This window comes from Apodemus sylvaticus, chromosome 2, assembly GCF_947179515.1.
Source record: "Apodemus sylvaticus chromosome 2, mApoSyl1.1, whole genome shotgun sequence".
In the NCBI taxonomy this organism is placed as follows: Eukaryota; Metazoa; Chordata; class Mammalia; order Rodentia; family Muridae; genus Apodemus; species Apodemus sylvaticus.
In genome coordinates, this window is record NC_067473.1 from 159620445 (window position 1) to 159646583 (window position 26139).

Below are 26139 nucleotides of genomic sequence, written 5' to 3' on the forward strand. Positions count from 1 at the left end.
ACTGAATTATTCAAATAAAATTTAGAAAATCATTTGTTAGGTGATGAAAAATTAATATTTCCTACTATAACAATTATTATAAAGTAAAATTCTAGATAATATGTATGGGTATATACCAATAGACTATTCGAGAAATAGAATAAACTTTACCTGTGATGGGAAAATGATAAAAGTTTCAATTTCTAGCATGAAGAGGATCTGTTGCTTATTGAAATAATTTTATGTACAGAGATTTAGTACTCCTCGGTGGAAAAGACTGAATTTAGCTACATTATAGACGATGACATGTGTAAACACCTAAAGCTGTCTTAAGAAAAGCTGTAAATCAGAGAATTCATGAAGTATGCCACATTTACATGAACTGAAAACTGACAACTGTACAATGTATAACATAGATATGAAAATAACTGCTTAAGGCACAACAAAGGAATCAACACAAAGCTTACACTGAGGCTTCCCTCTAGAGAACTGCAAGTAAGGGAACATGCTTGAAGAAGGGGAAAAGTGGACTGGAATCATTAAAATACTTCTTATGGAAAGTGGTACAAAATGATTGTTTATATAATGAAAATTCTATAAAGAATTTATGAGATTGTAATACATTATTCCTCCATGTACTTAAAAGTCAAAATCAAGCAATAAATTTATATTGGTTTTAAGAAATTACTGGATGATGAGTAGTCTCCATTAACCATACAGTGATTGACACAATGTAACAATTTACAACATACTTGAATGTCTAAAGATTTAGTTAGCAACATATATTTGATGAACAATTGCATATTATTTCAGATAACTTCAACCAGGATGTGAGATTCCTGCCATCCACAAGGAAATGTCCCTGGGCTGTGCTGGGCTTACAACACTATGGTACATGGCTTCAAGAGAGGAAGTGGTTCTAGGAAACAGGGATTTCTTTACACTTATTGTGTCCATATGTCTGGCAGCTTTTCAGAGTGGGATATCTTCCTCTTTAAGGTAGTAAAACCCCATGAGTGAACAGTTTCAGACAATTTGAATCCAAGTACCTATGTCCATCAAGTAATATCTTGGAACAAACTTTACTATACCACTAACAAACAAGATTCCTATGGGATCTTCTGTGCTGCTTTTATGGCCAAATAAAAGAAACTCAGTCTAGTATGACATAAGTTTGCCTAAGTGGAAGACAAGCAATAACTGAGAGAAAAGGTAGACTTGAAAGACCCTAAATGTTTCTTGCTCTTAAGATGGTAATGTATCCAACATTACAGAGTGCAAACACACTCTTGATTTAAAAACTAAGGAAGACATAAATAAGCTTTGTTCCAAAACATAATGAAAACCACTTTGGTCAAGTAGTCTTTTCTGTGCTGGTTTTTGAGGATGGTTGAGCAATAATCCCCCGCAGTGTTGCAAGGTACAACTTTAGTTTGAACTGGGCTTGGCCTGGTAATCATGTTTAAAACAAGTCCTTTGCTAGATAAAGGAAAATTCCTGAAAATTACATGGTCTAGGATATAAAATTCTATGACTCCCCAAGTCCTGTTGAATCCCTGTCCTTATACCTCTTGTCCATGCCCACATTTACCATAATATAGTCTCTCCTTGAGAGTAGATTCCAATGATTGTAAATGATATCAGCTTTCACTCTGTGAAAACAACGTGAAACTCCTAACTCTGGAAGAGAAAAGCACTTCCCATGGTGACTGTTTACTATCTCAGGAGACTCCATCCACTGATCTTTTGGATAGCCTCAGGATAAAACTCTCTGTGTTTCCCCTGGGACTCTTCCTCATCTTGCATCCATGTTGTTTCACCTGAGCATAGAGAAGACATCAAAAACACCCCAAGACGGTGAAACTTACATGATAAACTGCGTTCTTTGTCAGGCCCTTCAGAACTGAGAAACAGGAACAATGAAATTTCTGTTATAGAACTCATGATTACATTGAAATTAACCTGTATTGAATATAAAGAGTAAAGCTGCCTATGACTAACAGAGAAGAATAACATTTTAAAAAACCTGTTACTTTTATTCCACACAAATGATGTGCTCTCATTCTTAAATTTAACATTCCCAGTCCTGTTACATTGTTTAAAAAATTTAAAAAAAAAATGTGATTTAAAGAAACACCTAGTAAGCATAACTAAAGTCACTGCTAGTAGGCAACTCTCTAAATTTGATGGCTGGCTTCATGGTATCTAGTTGGCTCAAAGGATTGCAGGGACAGGTGAGTAAATTGCAGATGCCATTCTTTGATGAAATGCATTGGCTTCACACCACTATTTTGAATATTCTGACATGATTCATTTTACACAAATCACAATAAATTCCTTTGTCTTAAAGAATTTATTTAAAGACCTTCTTTCTGAAATGGCTACCTGACCTCAGTAGGATCATATAGCATTTGGGAAGAAACATACATCGTAGTAAACCAGCACTGGAGGCCAGAATTGAAAAGATTTCCACAGCTACCATGGTTTTGCCTCTGGAGCTTAGGTAAGTAGGTATAAAAGAAATCCACACACTACAGAAAACCATCATGCTGAATGTGATTGTTTTTGCCACATTGAAGGTGTCAGGTAGCCTTCTAGCTAGAAAAGCAATCAGCAAGCTGAGACTGGCCAGAAAGCCCAAGTACCCCAGAACACAATAGAAAGCAAGGGTGGAACCCTCATTACACAAGAGGATGATTTGCCCATACTCTGACCGCAGGTCAACATCAAGGAAGGGAGGATATGTTCCCAGCCAGACTGCACAGATGCACACTTGAATGATGGAACCACGGCAGACTATAGCATTTGAGAGTCGGGTCACAATCCACATTTGTAAGGTGCTTCCTGGTTTGATGACTTTGAAGGCCATGACCACAATGAAGGTCTTTGCCAAGATAGCAGAAACAGCAACAGAAAATACAACCCCAAAAATCATTTGTCTTAAGACACAAGTGAGTGTTCTGGGTTGCCCAATGAATGTCAATGAGCAAAAGAAACAGAGCATTAAAGAAACAAGGAGGACATAACTGAGGTTTCTGTTATTTGCTCTGACAATGGCTGTGTCTCGATAGCGAATGAATAATCCTAAAATCATGGCTGAAAAGGCAGATAAACTAATGGCCACAGAGACCAAAACCATTCCCAGAGTATCTTCATGGGATAAAAATGCTATAATTTTAGGGAGACATTGATTCCTCCGCTTATTTGAATACTGATCTTCAGGACATTTGAAGCATTGATCCATACCTGAAAATGAGGCAGATTGTTTTATGACATTCAACCCATAAATTTCCAAATGTACCTATAACACCTATATCTTGCACAGAGAAATAGTTGAATTCCCTAGAAAATGTCTGTGGATATATTCACTGAAACAAGATATTGAAAAACATTTAATGAATAAGTTATTTTTTCTGAGAGAAAAATACAGATATACTGTATACATAATATATTCAGAACATGAGTGGACTTGAACAATATTAGAGAATGAGAAATGTTGAAATGATGTTGAGAGGAAATCAGACAATATGAAAATTATATTTGTTTATGAAAGAAAGTAAAAGTTGACTTTGAGAGTTTAATATTTTTCTCTTTGTTCCATTTGTTTAGTAAATATTGTTTATTACTTGGGAACATCATATATGCATATCATGTATTTTAATCAAATCTACCCCAATTCCTTCCCCTGCAGCTACTTCTCTTTGCCCCTCCAATAATTCTTTATCCCAACTTTATTTCTATTTTGGTTTCTTTTTCCCCACTGTGTTCACATCATGCTACCTGTATGTATATCAATATAGAGCCATCGACCATAGCATGAGCAGGAACACATATTTGAAACAAACAAACAGATGATGCTGATACAGAATTTCAAGAAGGACATAAGTAACTCCATTAAAGAAGTACAGGAGAACATGAGTCAAATGACCCTATTAAAAAACGGGGTACAGATCTAAACAAATAATTTTCACCTGAAGAAATTCAAATGGCTGAGAAGCACCTTAAGGAATGTTCAACATCATTAGTCTTCAGGGAAATGAAAATCAAAACAACCCTGAGATTTCACCTCACACCAGTCAGTATGGCTAAGGTTAAAAACTCTGGAGACGCAGGTGTTTGGAAAGCATGTGGAGAAAGAGGAACACTCCTGCACTGCTGGTGGGATTTTAAGATGGTACAACCTCTATGGAAATCAATCTGGTGGTTCCTCAGAACACTAGACATGACACTTCCGGAGGATCCTGTTACACCTCTCCAGGGCATATACCCAGAGAATTCCCCAGCATGCAATAAGGCACATACTCCATTATGTTCATAGCAGCCTTATTAAAAATAGCCAGAAGCTGGAAAGAACCCAGGTGTCCCTCAGTGGAGGAATGGATACAGAAGATGTGATATATTTACACAATGAAATACTACTCAACAATTAAAAACAATGAATTCATTAAATTTTTATGCAAATGGTTGAAACTGGAAAATATCATCCTAAGTGAGGTAACCCAATCACAAAAGAATACACATGGAATGCAATCTCTGATAAGTGGATATTAATTAGCCCAGAAGCTCCAAATACCCAAGACACAATTAGCATAACAAATGACTCCCCTGAAGAAATAAGGAGAGGGCCCTGATTCTGGAAAGGCTTCATCTAGCATTGTAAGGGAGTACCAGGACAGAGAAAAAAAAGGGGAGTTGATTGGAGAATGGTTGGAGAGAAGAAGCCTTATGGGACATATGTTGAGGGGGGAACTGAGAAAGGGGAAATCATTTGGAATGTAAACAAAGAATATAGAAAAAAAGAAAAAACAAGAGAATATGAGTCAACAGGTAGAAGCCCTTTAAAAGGAAACACAAAACCGCTTGAAGAAATACAAGAGAACATGGGTCAATACCTAGAAGCCCATAAAGAAGAGACACAAAAATCACTTAAAGACATACAAGAGAACAAGGGTCAATAGGCAGAAGTCCTGATAGAGGAAACACAAAAATCCCTTAAAAAATTAGAGGAGAATGCAAACAAACAAATCAAGGAACTGAACAAAACCATCCAGGATCTACAAAGGAAGTAGAAACAACTAATAAATGATAAAGGGAGACAACTTTGGACATACAAAACTTGGAAAGAAATCAGGTGCCATAGATGCAAACTTCAACAATAGAATAAAGGAGATGGAGGAAAGAATCTGAGGTGCTGAAGATCCCATAGAAAACATTGACTCAACAGTCAAAGAAAATGCAAAATGAAAAAAGCTTGTAACCCAAAACACCCAGGAAATCCAGGACACAATGAGAAGACCAAACCTAAGGATTATAGGTATAAAAGAGAGTGAAGATTTACAATTTAAAGGGTCAGTAAAAATCTTCAACAAAATTAAAGAGCTCTTCCCTAATCAAAAGAAAGAGAAACCCATGGGCAGACAAGGAGCTTACAGAACTCGAAACAGGCTGCACCAGGACAGAAATACCTCCCATCACATAAAAATCAAAACCCCAAATGTCCTAAACAAAGAAAGAATATTAAAAGCAGTAAGAGAAAAAGGCCAAGTAGCATATAAAGGAAGACCTATCAGAATTACACCAGACTTCTTGCCAGAGACCATGAAAACCAGAAGATCCTGAGCAGATCTCACACAGACTCTAGAAGAACACAAATGCCAGCCCAGACTACTTTACCCAGCAAAACTCTCAATCACTATAGATGGAGAAACCAAGATATTCCATGATAAAACCAAATTTACACAATGTCTTTCCACAAATCCAGCCCTAAAAAGGATAATAAGTCAAAAATGACCATACAAGGAGGGCAACTACACCCTGCAAAAAGCAACATAGTAATCTAATTTCAACAAACCCTAAAGAAGATACCCACACAAACATAAAAATAACATCAAAAATTAACAGAAAACAACAATCACTATTCCTTAATATCTCTTAAAATCAATGGACTCAATTCCCCAATAAAAAGACATAGACTAAAAGACTGGATACATAAATAGGACCCCAAATTTTATGGCATACAGGAAACCTACCATGTTGTCAAAGAAAAACACTACCTCAGAGTAGAAGGCTGGAAAATAAATTTCCAAGAAAAGGGTCCGAGGAAATAAGCTTGAGTGGCCATTCTAATACAAGATAAAATCAACTTTCAACCTAAAGTCATCATAAAAGACACGGAAGGACACTTCATACTCATCAAAAGAAAAATCTACCAAGAGGAACTCTCAATTGTGAACATATATACTCAAAAGGGCACACTCAGTCATAAAAGAAACTTTACTAAACCCCAAAGCACACATTGTACCTCACACAATGTTTGTGGGTGATTTTAACACTCCACTCTCCACAATGGACCAATCAGGGAACACAAACTAATCAGAGACACAGTGAAACAAATTGAAGTTTTGTACCAAATGGATTTAAAAGATATCTATATAACATTTCAACCTAAATCTTAAGAAGAGACCTTCTTCTCACCACCTTTTGGTATCTTCTTCAAAATCGACCACATAATTGGTCACAAAACAGACCTCAACAGATATGAGGAGATTGAAGTAATTCCATGCCTCCAATCAGATAACTACAGATTAAGACTGGTCTTCAATAGCAACAAACAAACAAACAAAAAAAACCCGAAAGCCCATATAAACATGGAAGATGAACAATGTTCTACTCAATTATACCTTCGTCAAGGAAGAAATAAGGTTAGAAATTAAAGACTTATCAGAATTTAATGAAAATAAAGGCACAAAATTCCCAAACTTATGGGACACAATGAAAGCAGTCCTAAGAGGAAAACCTATAACCCTGAGTGCCTCCAAAAAGAAACTGTAGAGAGTATACACTAGCTTCTTAATGGCACACCTGAAAACTCTGGAAAAGAAAGAAGCTAATACACTGAAGAAGAGTAGAAGGCAGGAAATCATCAAACTCAGGGCCGAAATCAACCAAGTTTAAACAAAAAGAACCATACAATGAATCAACAAAACTAGGAGCTGACTCTTTGAAAAAACAACAAAGATAGATAAATGGTAAGCCAGACTAATCAGAGGGCACAGAGACAGTATCCAAATTAACAAAGATCTTTACCAACCTTACGATAGACAGAGGGCTAATATCCAATATATACAAAGAACTCAAGATGTTAGTCCAGAGAAACAAATAACACTGGTAAAAAATGGGGGCAAGAGCTAAACAAAGAATTTTCAACTGAGGAATATTGTACGGCTGAGAAACACCTAAATAAATGTTCAACATGCTTTTTCATCAGGGAAATGCAAATCAAAACAGCACTGAGATTTCACCTCACACTGGTCAGGATGGCTAAGATCAAAAACTAAGGGGACAGCAGGTGCTGGAGAGGTTGTGGAGAAAAAGGAACACTCCTCCACTACTGGTGGGATTGCAAAGTGGTATTACCACTCTGGAAAGTAGTTTGGTGGTTACTCAAAAAACTGGGCATAATACTACTGGAGGACTCTGCTATACCACTCCTGGGCATATATCCAGACGATTCTACAGCATGTAATAAGAACACATGCTCTACTATGTTCATAGCAGTCCTATTTATAATAGCCAGAATCTGGAAAGAACCAAGCTGTCCCCCAACAGAGGAATGGATAAAGAAAATGTGGTATATATACACAATGGAGTGCTATTCAGCCATTAAAAGCAACGAAATCTTGAAATTCTTAAACCAGTGGATGAAATTGGAAAATATCATCCTTAGTGATGCAACCCAGTCACAGAATAACACTCATGGTATGCATTCACTGATAAATGGATATTAGCCCAGAAGCTTGGAATACCCAAGACACATTTCACATATCAAATCATGCCCAAGAAGGATGAAGAACAAAATATGGATTTTTGGGTCCTTTATAGAAAGAAGAAAACATACCCACAGAAGGAGATACAGAGACAAAAATTGGAGCAGAGTCTGAGGGAAAGACCATCCAGAGACTACCCCACCCAGGTATCCATCCTATACACAGTTACACAACCCAGACACTATTGTGGCTGCCCACAAGTGTTGGCTGACCTGAGCATGATATACCTATCACTTGGGAGGCTCTCCTAGTGCCTGAATACCTTGGAGGCCAATACTATATCAAAGCAGGAGGTGAGAACAAGATGGGAAGGAGAAGAACAGCACAGTAGAATAACTTACGGATTATAAGAGATCTTAGATATTAAAAAGGAACTTAGAGATTGGGAAGATTTTTTAATGAGAGAGTTTTTGGAGTAGAGAATTATTTGGAGATGAACTTGGAAATAAATATTAAAATCGCGTTTCAAAGTGTCCCTTTTTCTTCCAGAGACTTTCCTTAGCAGGCTGTAAGTCTTAGACTCCAAGTTCATGCAGAGATATGAAGGAAGGCTACTTTACATAATCCCCAACTCTTTTATTATGAAGTTCTAAATGCCAGAGGCTATAGTTTCTGACTCCTAGAAGAACTGAGAAGCAGGCCAGGTACTACTGCAAAGTAACTTAAACTTAAGTCAGGTAAATGTTTCATTATTGAAAAGCATCTATAAATATCTCACAAGACCAAGACTTGCTCTCCATCCACCACCACTCAACTCTTTACCACCTCAGCTACCTCCAAGAGAGAACTAGACTGTCAGAGCAGGTCTCTAACAGGAACACGTAGAAACTAAAACTCTCTAGCATGAAGGGATGCTGAATTTTGTCAAATGCTTTTTCAGCATCCAATGAAATGACCATGTGGTTTTGTTCTTTGAGTTTGTTTATGTAGTGGATTGTATTGATGGATTTCCGTATATTGAACCAACCCTGCATTCCCGGGATGAAGCCTACTTGATCATGGTGGATGATCGTTTTGATGTGTTCTTGGATTCGTTTGGCAAGAATTTTATTGAGTATTTTTGCATCGATGTTCATAAGGGAAATTGGTCTGAAGTACACTTTCTTTGTTGGATCTTTGTGTGGCTTTGGTATCAGCGTAATTGTGGCTTCGTAGAAGGAATTGGGTAGTGTTCCTTCTGTTTCTATTTTGTGGAATAGTTTGAAGAGTATTGGTGTTAACTCTTCTTTGAAGGTCTGGTAGAATTCTGCACTGAAGCCATCTGGTCCTGTGCTTTTTTTGGTTGGAAGACTTTCTATGACTCCTTCTATTTCTTTAGGCATTATGGGACTGTTTAGATGGTCTAGTTGGTCCTGATTTAATTTTGGTATTTGGTATCTGTCAAGGAAATTGTCCATTTCCTCCAGATTCTCCAGTTGTGTTGAGTATAGGCTCTTGTAGTAGGATCTGATGATTTTTTGGATTTCCTCAGTTTCCGTTGTTATATCTCCCTTTTCATTTCTAAGTTTGTTAATTTGGATACTTTCTCTGTGCCCTTTGGTCATTCTGGCTAAGGGTTTATCTATCTTGTTGATTTTCTCAAAGAACCAGCTCCTGGTATTGTTGATTTTTTGTATGGTTCTCTTTGTTTCTACTTGATTGATTTCGGCCCTGAGTTTGATGATTTCCTGCCTTCTACTCCTCCTGGGCGAAATAGCTTCTTTTTGTTCTAGGGCTTTCAGGTGTGTCATTAAGCTGGTAATGTATGCTCTCTCCATTTTCTTTTTGGAGGCACTCAGGGCTATGAGTTTTCCTCTTAGCACTGCTTTCATTGTGTCCCATAGATTTGGGTATGCTGTGTTTTCATTTTCATTGTGTTCTAAAAAGTCTTTAATTTCTTTCTTTATTTCTTCCTTGACCAAGACATAGTAAAAGCAATATAGAGCAAACCGGTAGCCAGCATCAAACTAAATGGAGAGAAACTTGAAGCAATCCCACTGAAATCAGGGACCAGACAAGGCTGCCCCCTTTCTCCTTATCTTTTCAATATTATACTTGAGGTACTAGCTCGGGCAATTCGACAACATAAGGAGGTCAAAGGGATACAAATTGGAAAGGAAGAAGTCAAACTATCATTATTTGCAGACGACATGATCATCTACCTAAGTGACCCAAAGAACTCCACTAGAGAGCTCCTACAGCTGATAAACAACTTCAGCAAAGTGGCAGGTTATAAAATCAACTCAAGCAAATCAGTGGCCTTCCTATACTCAAAGGATAAGCAGGCTGAGAAAGAAATTAGGGAAATGACCCCCTTCACAATAGCCACAAACAGTATAAAGTATCTTGGGGTGACTCTTACCAAACATGTGAAAGATCTGTATGACAAGAACTTCAAGACTCTGAAGAAGGAAATGGAAGAAGACCTCAAAAAATGGGAAAACCTCCCATGCTCATGGATCGGTAGAATCAATATAGTTAAAATGGCCATTTTGCCTAAAGCACTATACAGATTCAATGCAATACCCATCAAAATCCCAACTCAATTCTTCACAGAGTTAGAAAGAGCAATTATCAAATTCATCTGGAACAAGAAAAAACCCAGGATAGCTAAAACTATTCTCAGCAACAAAAGGAAATCTGGGGGAATCAGTATCCCTGACCTCAAGCAATACCACAGAGCAATAGTGTTAAAAACTGCATGGTATTGGTACAGTGACAGGCAGGAGGATCAATGGAACAGGACTGAAGATCCAGAAATGAACCCACACACCTATGGACACTTGATCCTCGACAAAGAGGCTGAAAACATCCAATGGAAAAAAGATAGCCTTTTCAACAAATGGTGCTGGTTCAACTGGAGGTCAGCATGCAGAAGAATGCGAATTGATCCATCCTTGTCTCCTTGTACTAAGCTCAAATCCAAATGGATCAAGGACCTCCACATAAAGCCAGACACTCTGAAGCTAATAGAAAAGAAACTGGGGAAGATCCTTGAGGACATCGGTACAGGGAGAAAGTTTCTGAACAGAACACCAATAGCGTATGCTCTAAGAGCAAGAATTGACAAATGGGACCTCAAAATTACAAAGTTTCTGTAAGACAAAGGACACCATCAAGAGGACAAATCGGCAACCAACAAATTGGGAAAAGATCTTCACCAATCCTACATCAGATAGAGGGCTAATATCCAATATATATAAAGAACTCAAGAAGTTAGACTCCAGAAAACCAAACAACCCTATTAAAAAATGGGGTACAGAGTTAAACAAAGAATTCTCACCTGAAGAACTTCGGATGGCGGAGAAACATCTTAAAAAATGCTCAACTTCATTAGTCATTAGGGAAATGCAAATCAAAACAACCCGAAGATTTCATCTTACACCAGTCAGAATGGCTAAGATTAAAAATTCAGGAGACAGCAGGTGTTGGAGAGGGTGTTGAGAAAGAGGAACACTCCTCCACTGCTGGTGGGGTTGCAAATTGGTACAACCACTCTGGAAATCAGTTTGGCGGTTCCTCCGAAAACTGGGCACCTTACTTCCAGAAGATCCTGCTATACCACTCCTGGGCATATACCCAGAAGACTCCCCACCATGTAATAAGGATACATGTTCTACCATGTTCATAGCAGCCCTATTTGTAATTGCCAGATGCTGGAAAGAACCCAGGTATCCCTCAACAGAAGAGTGGATGCAAAAAATGTGGTATATCTACACAATGGAGTACTATTCAGCCATTAGAAACAATGAATTCATGAAATTCTTAGGCAAATGGATGGAGCTAGAGAACATCATACTAAGTGAGGTAACCCAGACTCAAAAGGTGAATCATGGTATGCACTCACTAATAAGTGGATATTAACCTAGAAAACTGGAATACCCAAAACATAATCCACACATCAAATGAGGTACAAGAAGAAAGGAGGAGTGGCCCCTTGTTCTGGAAAGACTCAGTGAAACAGTATTCAGCAAAACCAGAACGGGGAAGTGGGAAGGGGTGGGTGGGAGGACAGGGGAAGAGAAGGGGGCTTGCGGGACTTTCGGGGAGTGGGGGGGCTCAAAAAGAGGAAATCATTTGAAATGTAAATAAATTATATCGAATAATAAAAAAAAACTCTCTAGCATTTACTGTCATCTATGTTTAGGAACAGTAATATTTTCTTTTGATTCTTTCATTTTGTTTTTTATTCAAGGATGTATCATTGTTCTAGAAATAATGCTGAAGGCAATACATTTTAGGAGAATAGTTTTTCTTAGGGTGAAAAACTCTTGTTTCTGATAAGTTCCTTAATATCCTGGAGTAAAATCAGATTAGAATTTACCACTAGAAAAAAATTTTATGGTGACAATGGCATGATCTGTGGATACAGTTGAATCTAGGGCTGCATATAAAGCTTTAGGTTCTACTCCCAGCACAAAAATGTGTTAAAAATATGATGATGGTAGAAATATGATTCTCAGAAATTTTATTAAACTAGAAAGATATCACCCAATTAAAACACTTATTTTCAGTAAATGTAAACTTGCAAATCACTCAGATTCCTCCCTGCACATCACTCACAGCCCCACATATCACTCACAGCCCTGCACATCACTCACAGCCCCACAAATCATTTATCCTCTGGGATCTCTCAGTGCTTGTTTATACTGTGACCTGATGCTGGCTTACCATACCAAGGAATGCATAATGACAGCTCCCTCAAGAATCAAAGTATTTCAAAGGCAACCTTTTAGTTCAAACAGGAAATATGTATTTAATCATAAACAAATAGTTATGGAGTTTCTACAATTCACCATAGGAAGTAAACCCTGGGTCCCAGTGTCCAAGTGTCCCAGTGTCCCAGTGTCCCAGGGTTCCAGAAAATGTATTTGCCATCAATGTCACTCTGATACATTCTTTTCAGCAGTTGCTCTCACTTGACAAGTCTGTATTTTCTCTCAACCGACTCTAGGTTTTATGACTTTAGCACATTATATGGTTTCTCGGAAGTCTTATTTCCATGTAAATAAAAATATTGCTTATATTAATATTTATTGTAAGCATGACATAAGGTCATGATCTATGATGCATCTCATAGTTTAGGGTATACAGGGAGTACTAGGGGTTTATAGTATACAGAGAGCACTAACCTTACCCATTAAAACTGCTCTAGCTATAATAGAACCAGTAGTGAAAAACAGGGAACCAAAGAAAAGAAACTTAAACTCCAAGCAGATGTGCAGAAGACAAAGCTGGACCAGATACAGGAGAACACTCTTGTGGTCATAGTCACCAGGAGGCTCAGCCTGTGGGATTGCTGGAACCCAGGAGTTTGAGATCAATACACACAGCATAGCAAATAAAACAAACAGATAAATATATATCAGTAACAAAAATGACTGGGTTGAGATCAATGTTTTTCATTGTTTTTTGTTTTCTTTTTCTTTTTTTTTATTCTATATATTTTTTTATTTACATTTCAAATGATTTTCCCTTTTCTGGCCCCCACTCCCCGAAAGTCCCATAAGCCCGCATCCCTCCCCCTGTTCTCCCATCCACCCCATCCCACTTCCCTGTCCTGGTTTTGCCCTATACTGCTACACTGAAAATTTCCAGAACCAGGCCACTCCTGAATTCTTCTTGTACATCATTAAATTTGTGGATTATGTTTTGGGTATTCCAATTTTCAAGGCTAATATCCACTAATTAGTGAGTGCATACCATGATTAATCTTTTGAGACTGGGTTACCTCACTTAGTATGATGTTCTCCAGCTCCATCCATTTGTATAAGAATTTCATGAATTCATTGCTTCTAATGGCTGAATAGTACTACATTGTGTATACCACATGTACCACATTTTTCTGCATCCATTCTTCCGTTGAGGGATACCTGGGTTCTTTCCAGCTTCTGGCTATTATAAATAGGGCCGCTATGAACATAGTGGAACATGTATCCTCATTACCTGCTGGGGAATCCTCTGGGTATATGCCCAGGAGTGGTATAGCAGGATCCTCTGGCAGTGAAGTGCCCAGTTTTCTGAGGAACCACCAGACTGATTTCCAGAGTGGTTATACCAATTTGCAATCCCACCAGCAGTGGAGGCATGTTCCTCTTTGTCTACATTATTGGAACAATTGCTGACTCCTGAATTTTTAATCTTAGCCATTCAGACTGGTATAAGGTGAAATCTCAGGGTTGTTTTGATTTGCATTTCCCTAATGACTAATGAAGTTGTGCATTTTTTAAGATGCTTCTCAGCCATCCGAAGTTGTTTGGGCGAAAATTCTTTGTTTAGCTCTGTACCCCATTTTTAATAGGGTTATTTGGCTTTCTGGGGTCTAACTTCTTGAGTTCTTAGTATATATTGGATATTAGCCCTCTATCAGATGTTGTGTTGGTGAAGATCTTTTCCCAATTTGTTGATTGCCGATTTGTCCTTTTGATGGTTTTCTTTACCTTACAGAAACTGTAATTTCATGAGATCCCACTCAGGGTTAAAATCAATCGAGTGAAAACAAAGAGAACCATACAAAGAATCAATGAATCCAGGATCTGGTTCTTTGAGAAAATCAACAAGATAGATAAACACTTAGCAAGACTGAACAAAGAGCACAGAGAAAGTATCCAAATTAAAATTAGAAATGAAAAGGGGATATAACAACAGAAACTGAGGAAATTCAAAAAAATAATCAGATCCTACTACAAAAGCCTATACTCAACACAACTGAAGAATCTGGAGGACATGGACAATTTCCTAGACAGATACCAAACACCAAAATTAAATCAGGACCAAATAGATCATCTAAACAGTCCCATAACCCTTAAAGAAATAGATGGGGTCATAGAAAGTCTTCTAACCAAAAAAAGGACAGGACCAGATGGTTTCAGTGCAGTATTCTATCAGACCTTCAAAGAAGACCTAACACCAATACTCTTCAAACTATTCCACAAAATAAAAATGGAAGAAACACTACCCAACTCCTTCTATACATCTACAATTATGCTGATACCAAAACCATACAAAGATCCAACAAAGAAAGGGAACCAATTTCCCTAATGAACATCAATGCAAAAATACTCAATAAAATTCTTGCCAACTGAATCCAAGAACACATAAAAACATCATCCACCATGATCAAGTAGGTTTTGTCCCAGGGATCTAGGGATGGTTCAATATAGAGAAATCCATCAATGCAATCCACTACATAAACAAACTCAAAGAAAAAAACCACATGGTCATTTCATTGGATGCTGAAAAAGCATTTGACAAAATTCAGCATCCTTTCATGCTTAAAGTCTTGGAAAGAACAGGAATTCAAGGCCCATACTCAAACATAGTAAAAGCAATATACAGCAAACTGGTAGCCAACATCAAACTAAATGAAGAGAAACTTGAAGCAATTCCACTAAAATCAGGGACTAGACAAGGCTGCCCCTCTCCTCTTATCTTTTCAATATTGTACTTGAGGTACTAGCTAAGGCAATTAGACAACATAAGGACGTCAAGGTGATACAAACTGGAAAGGAAGAAGTCAAACTATCACTATTTGCAGATGATATGATAGTCTACCTAAGTGACTCAAAAAACTCCAATAGAGAATTCCTACAGCTGATAAACAACTTCAGCAAAGTGGCAGGTTATAAAATCAACTCAAGCAAATGAGTAGCCTTCCTATACTCAAAGGATAAGCAGGCTGAGAAAGAAAATAGGGAAATGACACCCTTCACAATAGTCACAAGCAGTATAAAGTACCTTGGTGTGACTCTGACCAACAAGTGAAAGATCTGTATCGTAAGAACTTCAAGGCTCTGAAGAAGGAAATGGAAGAAGACCACAGAAAATGGAAAAATCTCCCATGCTCATGGACTGGCAGGATTAATATAGCTAAAATGGCCATTTTGCCAAAAGCAATATACAGATTCAATGCAATAACCATAAAAATCCCAATTCAGTTCTTCATAGAGCTAGTTAGAAAGAGCAATTCTCAAATTCACCTGGAATAACAAAAAACCCAGGATAGATAAAACTATTCTCAACAACAAAAGAAATTCTGGGGGAATCAGTACCCCTGACCTCAAGCAATACTACAGAGCAATAGTGTTAAAAACTACATGGTATTGGTACAGTGACAGGCAGGTGGATCAATGGAATAGGATTGAAGATCCAGAAATGTACCCACACACCTATGGCCACTTGATACTCGACAAAAGAGCTGAAAACATCCACTGGAAAAAGCCTTTTCAAAAAAATGGTGCTGGTTCATCTGGAGGTCAGCATGCAGAAGAATGTGAATTGATACTTATCTCCTTGTACTAAGCTCAACTCCAAATTGATCAAGGACCTCCACATAAAGCCAGACACTCTGAAGCTAATAGAAAAGAAACTGGGGAATACCCTTGAGGACATCAGTACAGGGGGAAAGTTCCTGAACAGAACACCAATAGCTTATGCTCTAAGATCAAGACTTGTTTTGTTTTTCAAGACATGGTTTCTCTCTTCAGCGCTGGCTGTCATGGAACTCACTCTGTGGATCAGAATTGCCTTGAACTCAGATATGCACATACTGAGAGTTGGCTTTAAGAACTTTGCCACCTCATCTAAGCATTAATTTGTTTTTAAATATTAATAGTCAGCTACATAAATATAACTGTGTCTTCAGGTGTTGTATTTTCACCCCTATCTAGTGGGGCATTATTTACACATTCAGAACCATTTCTAGAAATTTCCACATTTAGAACCATTTTATACATACCTGTTTCATTTGTAATCTCTCCAGCTGGACATGGGACACAGTAATAACAACAGATTGCATACCAACTGTATTGTGTTTTCCTAAATCCAAGAGGACAACTTTGTTTGCAAAGAGAAAAAGGAATCTGTATAGGAGACATGAGAGGAGCAAAGGCAGTCAGCTCATTACATTCAGTATTAGCATTGAGATGGTAAATTTCAGCAGAACATCTGTGTACTATAAGAAAGAAGTATCAGACTTTTAGAGAGTATGAAGCCAAAATGCCTGTTTGTCCATATCCCTAATTCTCTTTTTAAACTGTTGCTTTATTTTATTTCATTGTTTGATTGATTTTCTTGCTTTCATTTATTTCATTTTATTTATTTTCTATATTTTGATCATGGCCTTCCCTTCTCCCATCTCTGTTCAGGTCCTTACCTTCTGTCAACCTGCCCAAAATCGAGTTCTTTCTCAAAAAAACAGACTGAAGTCCCCAAAACTCAACTAACCATCAAAACCTTGAAAATAAAACACAACAGCACAAAAAGCAAAAGAAATAAAAGCAAAACTGTAACTAAATAAAAGATGGCTTCTGACTATTTAATTATCTCTATTCTTGTGGTAGGAGCTGATGGCTTTGGACAATTAATTGGTTTTGCTTATCCTGTGCCAAAAGCTGATGTCTTCTTGCAGGTTACTCCTCCTGCAGCAGAAAAGAAAGAAAGAAAGAAAGAAAGAAAGAAAGAAAGAAAGAAAGAAAGAAAGAAAGAAAGAAAGAAAGAAAGAAAGAAAGAAAGAGGGAGGAAGGGAGGGAGGGAGGGAAGGAAGGAAGGAATGAAGAAAGAAGGGAGAGAGAGAGGGAGGGAAGGAAGGAAGAAAGAAAGAAAGAAAGAAAGAAAGAAAGAAAGAAAGAAAGAAAGAAAGAAAGAAAGAAAGAAAGAAAGAAAGAACAGAGGGAGGCAGTGAAAGAGGGAGGTAGGGAGGGGTGGAAGGAATGAAGGAAGAAAAGATGGAAAAGGAAGGAAGGTAGGAAAAAATTGATGAAGGAAGGAAGAAAAGAAAAGGAAAGGAAGAAAAGAAAAGAAATTAAGAAAGTTAAAGGGCACAGAAAAACAAACACACAGTGGGAAAAGCACAAAGAGGCTACTCCAAATCTTTATTATTGCTTTCAGTGTTTTTACAGGTTTTCTGTTACAAAATCTATATAAAAAAATTACCTCATACACAAAATGTTTTTTAAAAAAAAGGAATTACAGCAGAAAGGATATAAATTCAAAGCATTTTTTTCTTTGTATCAGTTCGTTATAAGTTAAACGCAACAGTTTCATATTGTCTTGCTTTTTCACAGTGAACACCCATGGGATATTTCTTAGATCTATAATTTAATAAATGTTTTCTCATTGATAATTAATTTTTTTCCAATCTGTTTTTTTTCTAGCACAATTAATCCAAGAAACATGAAGGTATAAAGAGCTGTATTTGTGACTTTTATTTTATAGGGTCTTTGAGAATACTTGTATCAATTTAGGAGCTCTTTAAAATCATGATCAGCAATTAGAAAATCATCAATTCATCAGAACACCTTTATTACATCAAAGTATATCTTCATATTGATTCTGAAGGAAATGTACCAAATAAAATGAGTAAATATACAGGAAATTAAGCTGCATAATACTGTGAGGAAAGAGGAGCAATATCTAAGTCAAGGTATCTGTGTGCAGCCTGATATTCTCAGAGTGCACCCATTATAACCACTCAAAACTGTGGACTATCTCCAGGATTTTACCCACTTGTCATAGCATTTCCTAGATGGCTTCTGTTAGAAACATAAAGGAATAGTGCATGAGGGTTGGGGGGCAATGAGTTTTACTTGCACAACTTGTACAGAGACAGGTTGTACAGAGTACAAGTTAGACACAGGTAATGACAGAACCAGGAGAACTTGAGAAGGAGCCAAAAGATTAATACATATTGCCAAACTTAATGTGAAGCAAAGCAGAGCAAATTCATTCAGAAACTGAGAGAAGTCAGATTGAAACAATCAGCTTGAAGAAGACATTGAGGCAGAATGCCTGAGTTGAACCAGCCAGCCAGAACTCAGAAAGAGGTAGAGATGGGGAGCCTCTTCAGCTTTAAGTCTCAAAGGCTGTAAATGTTCTAAAACTAGAATAGACTATAGGAGACTAGAAGCATCCTGAAGTAGAATTAGGATAGCAGGTGGAGGCAGTAAGCCTCAGAGATGACAATTAACTTTATAAAATCAAAGTTATATTTATAAGTCCAAATAATTGGGGAGACTGGTTTCATCCACATGCGTTTATTTTATTTATTTACTGAAGGCAGTTACTTCCACTAAAGCCTTGACCACTATGACCAATCCAAATAGCTGTCCAAGATGTTGTTTCTTTTTTCTTTTTTCTTTCTAGGTAAGGCATGGGTGTATCTGATCTTTACAAGAATGAAATCATCTGAAGAATTAATCCAAAATGCATCTGTAATACTTACAGTGATTCATAGGCATAAAGTTCTGGTATTCAGCATTAGAAAGGACAAAATATGGGAACTCTCAGCCTGATGACACTCAACATTCCCTTAACCTGTTCTCTGAGGAATTCCACTCTGAGAACAACATACAGTGCTTGTTGGACCATGGTGTGTGTAGCTTGGTTGGGCAAGGCCACTCTGGAGACTCAACTCCATAATCCTGTGGCCATAAGTCACATGTGGAATGCCCCACTCACTAGTGTTCTGGCTGGACTCCACCTCTGCAGTCACCTGGCTACAGGCAGGCTTCCCCTGCTCCTTGGTTACCTGGCAATACCAGGTAACCCAGCTTACTATAAATGGATTTTTCCTGCCCCTTTTAGTTCTCTTTTATCCTTCTCCCTTCTCTGTCTCTGTCTCTATCTATCTATCTATCTATCTATCTATCTATCTATCACTTATCTCTCATTCTCTCTTTCAAGTGGTCATGTTCATGCCTTATCTCTCTATCTTCTCTTTCTCCTTTTCTCATTTAGTCTTTTAATAATAAAACATAAAACTATGAACTGTCTCTTTTATTAAACCTGCAGTGTAAAAGCACAGAACAAGCCTCAGTATTTCCAGCTGACATGGAAAAGGATCCAAGCCAGACTCCACTCAGCCTGCTGAGCCCCCTCACAGCTAAACAGCTTCACCTATAACAGGGATTCAGGGCTGTGCTAATGGCCCTACCCTTTAGCCCTGCAGCTCCAGTCCTGTGGCCTTCAGTATCTTTGGTCCTGCTGGTGTTCCTATCCCCTCGGGATCTGCATGCCAGAGCTCTCCTATGAAGGACCTCCGGCCACCATCACAGGCACACTCTCCTCCTTTTTTTTCTCCACAAGTGCTGACTTTAAAGATACTCACCTGATTGTTGTATACACCCAAATTTATGAGTTTGTCATTTAGGGAAAGATGCTGAACACTGTGAGATTCAAACAGATATTCGCCAACTTTCACTTGAGTTTTGGTACCACTCTGCATAGAATGGTAATTAAAATGGTAAATGTCAAGCTTGGTTGCTGAATCTTCCTGGGTCACAATGTTCTCCTCATTGATGTTTCTTCCAAGTTTGCCCTTTTGTAAGAATGGATGGAGCTAAAAGAGAAAATAACTGTCAGAAATTGCAGTATACCTCACTGGGATGCAAATAAACCTGGTTAGTATAATTGCACTCTCTTTCACAAACTGTATGTTCCTGTGGCTTTGATTTTTGTTTCATTTATCAATTATTTATCATAAGGCTAGCACATGTATGACTACTATACCAAGACATTAACATAGTTATATGCTTTTCAGCAAATCTATCAAAACTATTCAGGTTTTATTTCTAAACTTTTCTCTGACACTCAGTGATGACTCTGGCAGACAGATTCTAAATTTTGAAATTTACAATTTGAAAAATTATGAAAAATAAAAACAATTTGAATGAGGTTGTTTAAATTTGCATAAGAGGTTTTCAGAAAAGCCATAATTTTTCACCACTATACATAACTCAAGAAAGTTCAAATAAAATAAATTTTCAGATTTTAAAATATGAAATTTGCAACTAAGGAAGCAGGCAAAAGAAGAAGACCTGTGGTAAAGAAATGTATAGGTACATTTGATGGAGACCTGCAAAGATAGATCTGAGTTGGAGAGAATAGAGTAGGGTAAGTTAACCAAACCTGAAGATTATGAAGGAGTCATATATAGCTACAACTTTAAGCTAGTTACAAAGTAAAAGGCAATTTAAAAAGAATTTTAACAGAGGTATTACATTTATTATATATAAAATATCCTTGTAGCAGTGAAGAATTCCCCCCAAAGACCCCAAAACAATGCAGGTTATGATCCTTGCCTTTGGTTACACATATAAACCAGATGGTAAGAACCTATTGCTGAAGACACCACACACTTTGCTGCAGGACACAGCAGTGAGGCCAGAACTAATGTGAAAATTTTCACACTGTTGTCTATTCTGCTTGTCTGTCTGGCACATTTCACTCTGATAGAAGCTAAACTACAAGCTGCTGAGGAAGTAAAGTCAGCAGAGGCTTTTCCCAACTGTAGACCTTTCATTCTATAATACCCACTTTCCAGACATGATATGCATACTGAGAAAATACTGGCACAACTGTTATGGGAATAAACAACTTCTTGCACATGGTATTTTAGGAAGTCCTAACAAGACAGACTCATGCCTGATACTACAAATGTATTTTAGATCAATATCTTGGGAGATCAGAAGTCATATGGGTGTGCCTACTACTTCTGTTTGGCTAAGAAGACACTTTATTGAATTTCCTCCTGAATATTTATATACATAGAATCCTGCTATTGTCAGATTATATCAGAGAATTTCTCTATGCCACAGATATTGATTGTTCATATTGAAATGGGAAAACCATGAGAGGATTCCCAAGTCTTTTAGGTATGACATGGTCATGACACTCAGGAGCTTCTGATAGCGAAGTCTGCCTATATAGAAACATAACAAGATCAAGCCCATAAAAATGTTTAACTTCAGATGAGGGAGGAAGTTTATGGGGTCAAGCCCATCACATGAGCAATGTAAGAATTTAAAAGATTCTAAAGGAGAGGAAGTCATTGTCGTTAGAAATAACAACATTTTTTAATTCCTTCTGCCTCGTTGGATAACTGCATATTCTTGCCCATAGGGAAGGAACTGTAGGTCATAAATCTAGTGGGTTATGAGAGAAAAAGCAAATCAAAAGACATGAAAATAGAATACGGAGATAGTGGGAGACTGGAGGATCTGTGAGTATGCAGAGAGCTAATGGAATTCCAACTAGAGAAATGGAAGTAAAGAAAAGCATTTGCTATTTGTATGCTTGTTGTACCTGTCAAAGAATACATTATTTTAATAGACTATATAGGGTAGATATACAAAAAACTATATCTGACATTATAATCTAAACTAAAAACAAACAAAAAACCCAATTCTCTGAAGAATTAAGTGAAAAATATCCCTTCCTTAGAGAGGAGGATGTTTTACTTTTAAGGTTAAATCAACAAAATTCTCTCCTCTTAAAGTGAAGGGAAAATGAATATGATCACATTTAAAAATACTTGGGCGTAAAATTTTATTCATGTTCCTGCCTTGTAGAAAAGTTAAAGGAAACTTCACAGAAAAGGAAAATTTTGTTATCTAGAATATGATCTTCTTTATCTTCTTTATCTTTGTGTTAGGCTATAATCTGCTCAAAACCACAAAGTGAATGCAATACCACCTGGGTATATCTTTAGATGAATGAAACACTTGACAACACTGCTACAATGGAAAAGAGAAAGCAGAAGAGTTCCCAAATAGGTCAGCATTACTGATAAGCAGTACTTGCTAATGTGTCTTGAACATGTTTGAAAACCACTAGAATATTTTAAGTACAACTGATATTCTTAGAGAAAGTCGAATGGAACATATTCAATTGAATCTAAAGAACTCGGATAAAAAGATGAACAAAAGGGGTCAACTGTCCCATATAGAAAATTCTCACATGATAGACATTATTAAAAAGATTAATAATGAATTTAAGGTGAGTACACTAAATGCATGAATTTAAAACAGAAACAAGACACAGCACCCTGTCTCCAGGCCTTGCAAGAGGCCAGCTGTGCACCAGGAGGCTGGCTGGGAAGAAGCAGCATGCTCTGGTGAGTCCGGCTCTGCAGAGCTGAGGATCCAGTCCTGTGGCCTCTGGTGGTAGCCTTCCAGTCTCTGCCTTGGGATTGGGAAAAACCTGGGCCACGGCACCTGTCACCAGGGCGTGCAAGAGGCCAGCTGTGCACCCAGAGGCTGGCTGGGAGGAAGCAGCATGCTCTGGTGAGTCCAGCCCTGCAGAGCAGAAGATCCAGTCCTGAGGCCTCTAGCAGGATCCTTCCTGTCTCCACCTCTGGATCTGGAACAACCTGGGCCACAGCAACCTATCTCCAGGCAGTGCAGGAGGTCAGCTGTGCACCCAGAGACCAGCTGGGAAGAGGAAGCTTGCACTAGTGAGTCCAGTATTGACAACAACTCCAATGAACACCAGTGAGAACTAGATGGCAAAAGGCAAATGTAGGAATGTTACTGACTGAAACCAAGGCAATATGGCAGCATCTGAAACCAACTCTCCATTAACAGCCTGTCCTGGATACCCCACCACACCAGAATAACAAGATTTGGAATTAAAATCACTAGTCATGATGCTGTTACAGGATCACATGAAGGACGTAAATAAATAATAAATAATAAATCCAACAAAGAAAGAGAACTTCAGGCTAATTGCCCTTATGAATATTGATGCAAAAATACTTAATGAAATTCTTTCCCACCAAATCCAAGAATATATCAAAACGATCAAACAACATGATCAAATAGGCTTCATCCCAGGCATGCAGGGATGGTTCAATAGACGGAAATCCATCAATGCAATCCACTACATAAACAAACTCAAAGAAAAAACCATATGATCATTTCATTAGATGGTGAAAAAGCATTTGACAAAATTCAGCACCCTGTCATGTTAAAAGTCTTGGAAAGAACAGGAATTCAAGGCCCCATAACTAAACACAGTTAAAGCAATAGACAGCAAACCGGTAGCCAACATCAAACTAAATGGAGAGAAACTTGAAACAATCCTACTAAAATCAGGGACTAAACAACGCTGTCCTCTCCATATCTTTTCAATATAGTACTTGAAGTTCTACCTAGAGCAATTAGACAACATAAGGAGGTCAAAGTGATACAAATTGAAAAGGAAGAAGTCAAACTATCACTATTTGCAGATGATATGATAGTCTACCTAAGTGACTCAAAAAATTCCACTAGAGAACTCCTACAGCTGGTAAACAACTTCAGCAAAGTGGCTGTTTACAAAATCAACTCAAGCAAATCAGTAGCCTTTCTATACTCAAAGGAAAGGCAGACTGTGAAAGAAATTAGGGAAATGACACCCTTCACAATAGACACAAACAGCATAAAGTATCTTGGGGTGAGTCTAACCAAACAAGTGAAAAACCTATATGACAAGAACTTCAGATCTCTGAACAATGAAATTGAAGAAGACCTCATAAAATGGAAAAATCTTCCATGCTAATGGGCTGCCAGGATTAATATAGTTAAAATGGACATCTTGCCAAAAGCAATCTACAGATTCAATATAATCCCCATGAAAATCCCAACTCATTTCTTCAGAGATCTAGAAAGAGCAATTCTCAAATTCATCTGGAAAAACAAAAAAACACATGATAGCTAAAACTATTCTCAACAGAACTTCTGGGGGAATTAGTATCCCTCAAACATTACTACAGAGCAATAGTGATAAAAACTGCATGTATTGGTACAATGTCAGGAAAGCAGAAAAATGGAATAGGATTGAGGACCCAGAAATGAACCCACACACCTTTCATCGCTTGATCTTTGTCAAAGGAGCTGAAAGCATCCAGTGGAAAAAAAGATAGCCTTTTCAACAAATCATGCTGGTTCAATTAGAGGTCAGCATGCAGAATAATGCAAAACTATCCATTCTTATCTACTTGTAGAAGCTCAACTCCAAGTGGATCAAGGACCCCCACATAAATCCTGACACACTTAAACTAATGGAAAAGAAACTGTGGAAGACCCTTAAGGACATGGGCACAGGGGAAAAGTTCTTGAACAGAACACCAATAGCTTACACTATAAGATCAAGAAATAACAAATGGGACCTCATAAAACTACAAAGTTTCTGTAAGGGAAAGGACACAGTCAAAAGTACAAAACATCAACCAACAGATTGGGAAAGGATCTTCAACAACCCTAAATCCAACAGAGGGCTAATATCTAATAGATACAAAGAACTCAAGAAGATAGAACCCAGAGAACCAAATAACTCTATTAAAAAGTGGGGAACAGAGCTCAACAAAGAATTTTCACATGAAGAACATCAGATGGCTGAGAAGTACCTTAAGAAATGTTCAGCATCATTAATTATTAGGGAAATGAAAATGAAAACAACCCTGAGATTTCACCTCACACCAGTCAGAATGGCTAAGGTCAAAAACTCAGGAGACAACACGTGTTGGCAAGGATATGGAGAAAGAGGAACACTCCTCCAATGCTGGTGGGATTGCAAGATGGTACAACCACTTTGGAAATCAGTCTGGTGGTTCCTCAGAAATCAGGGCATGACACTTCCGGAGGACACTGTTATACCACTCCTGGGTATATACCCAGAGGATTCCCCAGCATGCAATAAGGACACATGCTCCACTATGTTCATAGCAGCCCTATTTGTAGTAGCCAGAAGCTGGAAAGAAACCAGGTGTCCCTCAATGGAGGAATGGATACAAAAACTGTGGTATATTTACACAATGGAGTACTATTCAGCATTTAGAAACAATGAATTCATGAAATTCTTAGACAAATGGATGGACCTGGAGAAGATCATACTAAGTGAGGTAACCCAGTCTCAAAACATCAATCCTGGTATGCACTCACTGATAAGTGGATGTTAACCTAGAAACTTTGAATACCCAAGACATAATCCACATATTAAATGATGTCCAAGAAGAATGGAGGAGTGTCCCTTGGTTGTGGAAAGACTCAGTGCAGCATTATAGGGGAATACGAGTACAGGGAAGTGGGAAGGGTAGAGGGGGTAACAGGAGGAGGGAAGAGGGCTTATGGGACTTTTGGGGAATGGGGAGCCAGAAAATGGAAAATCATTTAAAATGTAAATAAAGAATATATCGAATAAAAAACAAAAACAAATAGTTAAAATGGCCACCTTGCCAAAAGCAATTTACAGATTCAATGCAATCCCCATCAAAATCCCAATTCAGTTCTTCACAGAGTTAGAAAAAGGAATTCTTAAATTCACCTGGAATAACAAAAAACCCAAGATAGCTAAAACTATTCTCAACAGTAAAAGAACTTCTGGGGGAATCAGTATCCCAGATCTCAAGCAATACTATTAAAAACTGCATGATATTCACAGTGACAGGCAAGTAGACCAATGGAATAGAATTGAAGACCCAGAAATGAATCCATACACCTACGGTCACTTGTTATTCGAAAAGGGGGCAGAAAACATCCAGTGGAAAAAAGATAGCCTTTTCAACAAATGATGCTGGTTCAACAGGAAGTCAGCATGC

General features: G+C 37.8%; 1 pseudogene; it reads right to left on the minus strand.

Annotated features, from left to right (window-relative positions):
• Positions 1-2332: 2332 nt before the first annotated feature.
• LOC127677654 (vomeronasal type-2 receptor 26-like) overlaps positions 2333-26139 on the minus strand; it is a 40917-nt pseudogene continuing 17110 nt past the window's right edge.